This window comes from Triticum urartu, chromosome 3A (assembly GCF_056163025.1).
Source record: "Triticum urartu cultivar PI428250 chromosome 3A, HENAU_Tu73, whole genome shotgun sequence".
In the NCBI taxonomy this organism is placed as follows: Eukaryota; Viridiplantae; Streptophyta; class Magnoliopsida; order Poales; family Poaceae; genus Triticum; species Triticum urartu.
Genome location: NC_141875.1, coordinates 411134076 through 411141624, shown reverse-complemented (window position 1 = coordinate 411141624; position 7549 = coordinate 411134076). Strand labels below are relative to the sequence as shown.

General features: G+C 45.4%; 1 pseudogene; it reads left to right on the top strand.

Annotated features, from left to right (window-relative positions):
• Positions 1-2803: 2803 nt before the first annotated feature.
• On the top strand, positions 2804-6145 carry LOC147979891 (uncharacterized; annotated as a pseudogene).
• The last annotated feature ends 1404 nt before the right edge of the window (positions 6146-7549 follow it).

Genomic DNA, 7549 nt, shown 5'->3' with positions numbered 1-7549 from the left:
GTTTTTAACAAGTTTGTGGATTCGGAAAAGTTCACGAATTTGAAAAAAAAAACCATTAATTTAAGAAAAGTTCACAATTAAAAAATCCACAAAATTCGAAAATGAAAAGAAAATGGAAAAGTAAAGTGAAAAGAAAAAACAGAAAGGGAAACCACTGTGTTTTGTTTCTTTTAGCATTATATTTGAAAAAGAGAAAAGAAGTATACTATTTAGAATGGCTAAGGTGTCCCGTTAGTTACCGAGATTTGTTACGGATTTTTTGAACTTTAAAATAAGAGAAAAAAGGTGTAAATGGGCAGACACGAGGCTGAGGGGTCGTGTGCGCCGGTTGGCGAGTTAGCCTATAACCGGTGCCTTAAGCGCTCAATAGGATCAGGGGATTAGGAGTACTCATCCAAATCCACTGTTTGGTAAACACTCGGGCGGGGTAATGAGAGTTTTCACAAGGATGCTTGTGGAAGGATTAGGCATAAGAAATAGAGTTTTACTCCCATTCCCTTGTTTGGTATGTGATGAAAATTAGCATGGGATAAAAATCTGCTCACGAATTAACAGGGTACCATTGAGAAAAAATGGGTAGGAATTGGCTTCCTCAACTTTCATTCCCCCTAAAATCTAAACTCCCGAATTGAATGGTTGAAGGAGGGGGAACGCAACACCAAATACCTACACCACCGAGCAGTTTGGCGGGCTCGACGAAACTAAATTCAGAGACTAATGAAGCCCGACGGTTCATGGTGCGTCGCACCATCTGAGATGGAGAGGATGGCCAACTCCTATTTCAAGGAGATATTTACAAGAGATCCTACCCTGGATCCAAACGTGGTGCTGGACAATATCGTTCCTAAGGTTTCAGTGGAGATGAACGACGCTTTGTGTAAACCCTATTCGGAGGAGGAGATATCTAATGCTTTGTTTTAGATCGGGTCATTGAAAGCTCCAAGCTGTGATGGTTTTCTGGCCAGGTTCTATCAACAGAATTGGGTTGTTCTCAAGGAGGAGATAGTGGCAGCAGTGCAGGAGTTCTTTGTCACAGGAATCATGCCAGATGGTGTTAATGACATGACGATTGTGTTAATCCCCAAAGTTCCCCACTCTAGGGAGCTGAAGGATTTCCGAACCATTAGTTTGTGCAATGTGGTGTATAAGATCGTGTCTAAATGCATGGTGAATAGGCTAAGGCCGCTCCTAACTGAGCTTATCTATGAAAATCGGAGTGCATTCATCCCCGGGAGGCTCATCTCCAATAACTCCATTATTGCTTTTGAGTGTATTCATCATATTCAGTCTGTCAAGGAAAACTCACACTAGTAGAAAAAGGGCCTAATGTGAAGCACATTAGTCCCGGTTTGTAACTGAACCGGCACTAATGTGCTCGTTAGTGCCGGTTCCAACGACTAGGAGGGTGGCAATCATTAGTACCGGTTCGTGGCGAACCTTTAGTACCGGTTCGTGCCACGAACCGGTACTGAGGACATGTACATTAGTTTAGACGGCTACTGTCTATACCAACCATCCACGTCATCTACAGACATGAGTAAAAACGCCCTCTACAATGGATCGTCTTTTTTATGTCTATAGCCCTCTAAAATTACGACGTTAGAGTGAAATTTATTCCAATGATCCACCTCCATCAGCCACTGCTCCAGAACGTGAAGAGACTGGCGATGGCGTCGGCGCGGTGATGCATCCCAGGAAGAAGGTGTGTATTGGGGAATCGCAGCTCTCAAAGTCGGACCGCCGCCGTCGCTGAAGATCGAGGAGCATGTACACACACGTACGTTAATCTAATCATTTCCTCCCTGGACCTGTGCATAGACGTTTAGCTAGCTGATCCTTGATCGATTATTTTGGTCACTGCAGCTCATTCGTTCATGACGTCTATCGATCCCAGCAGTCCGGCGGCCCCCAACCGTGCAGGTGTCGTCGAGGTACGTGGTGACAGAGAAAAGCAAAACATGTTCCGTGGATTGGATTTGTTGAGGACGGGATTTGATGGTTCGGCTGGGGAAAAGGAAAACTACAGACGCCCAGCCATACAACGGCAAAGTGCCTGTCGATAACTAGCGAAATTTCAGTGCTATCGACCGTCTGCCGAATTGCAGACGCCCTTTTTCTCTCTCCTCATTTTCTCCCCTCCACCTAGATAAATATCTTACATGGCATGTGTTACAGACGGTTGACTGGACACCGTTGTACATGCCCTAAAGATGTGGTGGGAGGCTTGTGTCAGGCTGAGGCCCCACCAGCACCTTTAGTACCGGCTGGTTATACGAACCGGGACTAGAGATGCACCTTTAGTCCCGGTTCATATAACCAACCGGTACTAATAGTCATCCTATATAAACCTCTTCGTCGAGCCTGAGCGCTTTGTTCTTCCCCTCTCCTCTGTTTTCTTCCTCTTCCTCTCGAGCACACACTCCATTTTTGCCAAAATTTGTGAAGATTTGAAGGCAACCCATCCATCCAAGTGATCACAAAGGTTAGCAAATTTGTGAAGATGGAACTGGAGTTGCATGTTGCCGATGTCGTCTATGATCACAAGATTAAGATGGAGAAAATGCGCTTGAAGATCAGAAAGATTAGAAAATATGCCATTGATAGTGAGGCTTGGTATCATTATGCTGTTGGATCAATTGTTACCTTAGTTGCGATCTTGATCGCATTTATTGTTGCATTTAAATGCTTTAGCTAGAGAGTTATTTGTATGTTGCATTTAAGTGTTGTATGAACTTTATGTATGGACTTTATGTATGAACTTGTATTAATTTGGTCTATTCGGTGTTGTGTAATGAAGGTGAGCCGGCAATGGATGTACAATGACCAATGCTCTCCCCAGTTCGTTAATGGCGTGCAAACTTTTCGGCTTGCGGCTGAGGCAAACAAGTGGGCAGATGGTTTTATACCTTGTCCATGTGTTGGCTGTAAGAATGATCAGAATTACTCTAAGTCAAGAACCATTCACGTCCACCTGTTTGAGTCCGGTTTCATGCACCACTATAATGTTTGGACCAAGCACGGAGAAAGAGGGGTTATGATGGAAGACAATGAAGAAGAGGAGGACGACGATAGCTATCCTGGCCATGGGTTCCCTGAATACGATGGTACAACAATGGGGGAAGAAGCTGAGCCGGCAATGCGGGAAGAATCTGAAGAAGAGGCATCAGATGAGCCCGCTGATGGTCTAGGTCGGGCCATTGCCGATGCAAAGAGAAACTGCACAAGTGAAAAGGAGAAGAAGAAGTTGCAGCACATGTTAGAGGATCACAAGAAATTGTTGTACCCGTATTGCGAAGCTGACAAGAAAAAGTTGGGCACCACACTGGAATTGCTACAATGGAAGGCATAGAATGGTGTATCTAACAAGGGATTTGAAAAGTTGCTGATAATGTTAAAGAAGATGCTTCCAAAGGACAAAGAATTGCCCGAGAGTACGTATGAAGCAAAGAAGGTTGTCTGCCCTCTAGGGTTAGAGGTGTAGAAGATACATGCATGCCCTAATGACTGCATCCTCTACAGCGGTGAGTACAAGGATTTGAATGCGTGCCCGGTATGAAGTGCATTGCGCTATAAGATCAGCCGCGATGACCCTGGTGATGTCGAGGGCGAGCGCCCCAGGAAGAAGATTCCTACCAAGATGATGTGGTATGTTCCTATAATACCACGGTTTAAACATTTGTTCCAAAACAAAGAGCATGCCAACTTGATGTGATGGCACAGAGAAGACCGTAAGAAACACGTGAAGTTGAGAGTACCCGCTGATTGGTCGCAGTGGAGAAAAATCGAGAGAAAGTACTGGGAGGACTTTGTAGGTGATGCAAGGAACGTATGGTTTGGTCTAAGTGCAGATGGCATTAATCCTTTTGGGGAGCAGAGAAACAACCATAGCACCTGGCCTGTGACTCTATGTATGTATAACCTTCCTCCTTGGTTGTGCATGAAGCGGAAGTTCATTATGATGCTAGTGCTCATCCAAGGCCCTAAGCAACCCGGCAATGACATTGATGTGTACCTAAGGCCATTAGTTGAAGAACTCTTACAACTGTGGAATGGAAAAGGTGTACGTGCGTGGGATGAGCTCGACCAGGAAGAATTTGACCTACAGGCGTTGCTGTTTGTGACCATCAATGATTGGCCTGCTCTCAGCAACCTTTCAGGACAAACAAACAAGGGATACCACACATGCATGCACTGTTTGGATGATACCGACAGTATATATTTGAATAATTGTAAGAAGAATGTGTACCTGGGACATCGTCGATTTCTTCCGAGCAGGCATCCCGTAAGAAACAAAGGCAAGCATTTCAAAGGTGAGGCGAATCACCGGACAAAGCCTTTCCACCGTACTGGTGCTGATGTACATGATATGGCCAAGGATTTGAAGGTAATCTTTGGAAAGGGTCCTAGAAGACAACCTGTTCCAAATGATGCTGACGGACGCGCACCCATGTGGAAGAAGAAATCTATATTTTGGGACCTACCCTATTGGAAAGACCTAGAGGTCCGCTCCGCAATCGACGTGATGCATGTGACGAAGAATCTTTGCGTGACCCTGCTTGGCTTCTTGGGCATGTATGGGAGGACAAAAGATACACCGGAGGCACGGGAGGGCCAGCAACGTATGCACGGAAAAGATGGCATACATTAGGATCATGCCAGCTACGCTCTTACCAAAGAAGAGAAGGAAATCTTCTTCGAATGCCAGCTCAGTATGAAGGTACCGTCTGGCTTCGCGTCGAATATAAAGGGAATAATAAATATGGCAGAGAAAAAGTTCCAGAACCTAAAGTCTCATGACTGCCACATGATTATGACGCAACTGCTTCCGGTTGCATTGAGGGGGCTTATACCGGAAAACGTTCGATTAGCCATTGTGAAGCTATGTGCATTCCTTAATGCAATCTCTCAGAAGGTAATCGATCCAGAAATCATACCAAGGTTAGAGAATGATTTGGTGCAATGTCTTGTCAGTTTCGAGTTGGTGTTCCCACCATCCTTCTTCAACATCATGACACATGTCCTAGTTCACCTATGCGAAAAGATTAACGTTCTGGGTCCTGTATTTCTACACAATATGTTCCCCTTTGAGAGGTTCATGGGAGTCTTAAAGAAGTATGTCCATAACCTTGCTAGGCCATAAGGAAGCATCTCCAAGGGCCATGAAAATGAGAAGGTCATTGAGTTTTGTATTGACTTTATTCCTGACCTTAAGCCGATTGGTGTTACTGAATCACGACATAAGGGCAGACTGGGTGGAAATGGCACGCTAGGACCGGAACAAATAATATGTATGGACGGGCATTCTCTCACTCAAGCACACTACACAGTTCTACAAAATTCCGCCATGGTGGCTCCGTATATGGAGGAACACAAGAATATTCTGCACTCCAAACACACGGAGCAGTCTGAGGACTAGACTACACGTGAACAAACAGGGACTTTCGCCGGTTGGTTGCAGACACGTGCCATGCATGATGCCGCTATTGAAGATGACCTGTACTTGCTGTCCCAGTTACCATCTTCGAATATAATGACTTTCAAAGGGTACGAGATAAATGGGAATACATTTTACACGATCGCCCAAGATAAGAAGAGCACCAACCAAAACAGTGGTGTCCGCTTTAATGCGGCAACCAAGAGGGGAAAGGACACATATTATGGTTACATAGAGGACATATGGGAACTTGACTATGGATGTGGTTTGAATGTCCCTTTGTTTCGGTGCAAATGGGTCAATATGACACGAGGCGGGGTAACAGAAGACCCGCAGTACGGAATGACAACAGTGGATCTCAACAATCTTGCGTACGCAGATGAACCATTCGTCCTAGCCAACGATGTGGCGCAGGTTTTCTATGTGAAGGATATGTCTACCAAGCCGAGAAAAAGAAAAGATAAGGATTCGAATACATCATAAGATGAGCCAAAGCGCCACGTAGTTCTTTCAGGGAAAAGAAACATTGTGGGAGTGGATGACAAGACCGACATGTGAGAAGATTATGAAAAGTTTGATGAAATTGCTCCCTTCATAGTGAATATTGATCCGAGCATCCAGTTAAATGATGAAGATTGTCCATGGTTATGGCGCAAAGGGACACACGCAAAGAAAAAGTTTCACACACAAAGATCCCACTCTGGGATGTGATCAGCTTCACTGTCATCACTTTCTTCTGTAGTGAGTTTCCGGACTTGTATATCTGGAAAGTCCCACTTTGAACGAACTGTAGGGAATCTTTGTAATAGTTAGGGTGCTTATGTGTTTTGACATTTTAAATGTGTACTTTTGTGCTTCGGATAAACGTGTACCTTTCTGACTTCGTTTGCTATTTTTCAGCTCATTTACTAAAATTTTATAGCTAAATGACCCTGAAATTGAAAAGCACTACAAGTGAACTCTGAAAAGGTTGATGTCGGTGTCAAAACCGGCGGATCTCGGGTAGGGGGTCCCGAAGTGTGCATCTAAGGCAGATGGTAACAGGAGGCAGGGGACACAATGTTTTACCCAGGTTCGGGCCCTCTTGATGGAGGTAAAACCCTACGTCCTGCTTGATTAATATTGATGATATGGGTAGTACAAGAGTAGATGTACCACGAGATTGGAGAGGCTAAACCTAGAAGCTAGCCTATGGTATGATTGTATGTTGTTGTTGTTGTGTCCTACGGACTAAAACCCTCCGGTTTATATAGACACTGGAGAGGGCTAGGGTTACACATGGTCGGTTACAAAGGAGTAGATATACATATCCGTATTGCCTAGCTTGCCTTCCACGCCAAGTAGAGTCGCATCCGGACACGAGACGAAGTCTTCAATCTTGTATCTTCATAGTCCAATAGTCCGGCCAAAGAATATAGTCCGGCTGTCCGGAGACCCCCTAATCCAGGACTCCCTCAGTAGCCCCTGAACCAGGCTTCAATGACGATGAGTCCGGCGCGCGGTATTGTTTCGGCATTGTAAGGCGGGTTCCTCCTCCGAATACATCACGGAAGGATTTGTGTCCGACCCTGCAAAATAAGTTCCACATACCACCGTAGAGAGAATAATATTTCCGCAAATCTAATTTGCTGACTTGTTTTGGCAACACGACATTATGCCATGGCCCGGTGATTATTTGAACCGTTTCCTTTAACTAGCCCCGCACATAACGCGAGGCAGTTTTTTGACACGTCTTGTCAAAGCAGAGATCGTGTCCCCTTACCATGGGATTCTCATCAATACGGGCATGGGTAACCCAACCGCGCCATCAATTACGGTGCTTGGGGGATAAGCGAGTTTTACCAGGCTAGTGGGGACGCATAGTTTCGTCCACCCATACAAAGGGATAAGGATTCACCTTTTCATCCACGCCTTCTTCCTCCTTTGCTCATCCATTTTCGCACACTCGAGCTCCAACACCCAAGTCCACATCCCTTCCCTCAACCTTCTCCTAACATGTCCGGAGCGGGAGGCAAATGGATGGCTTCCTCCGTTATAGAGAGACATATCAAGAAGCTGCGCGGAGCCGGATACTTAGCCGCGAATATCGCGCATCGGCTGCCCGTTGCGGGGCAG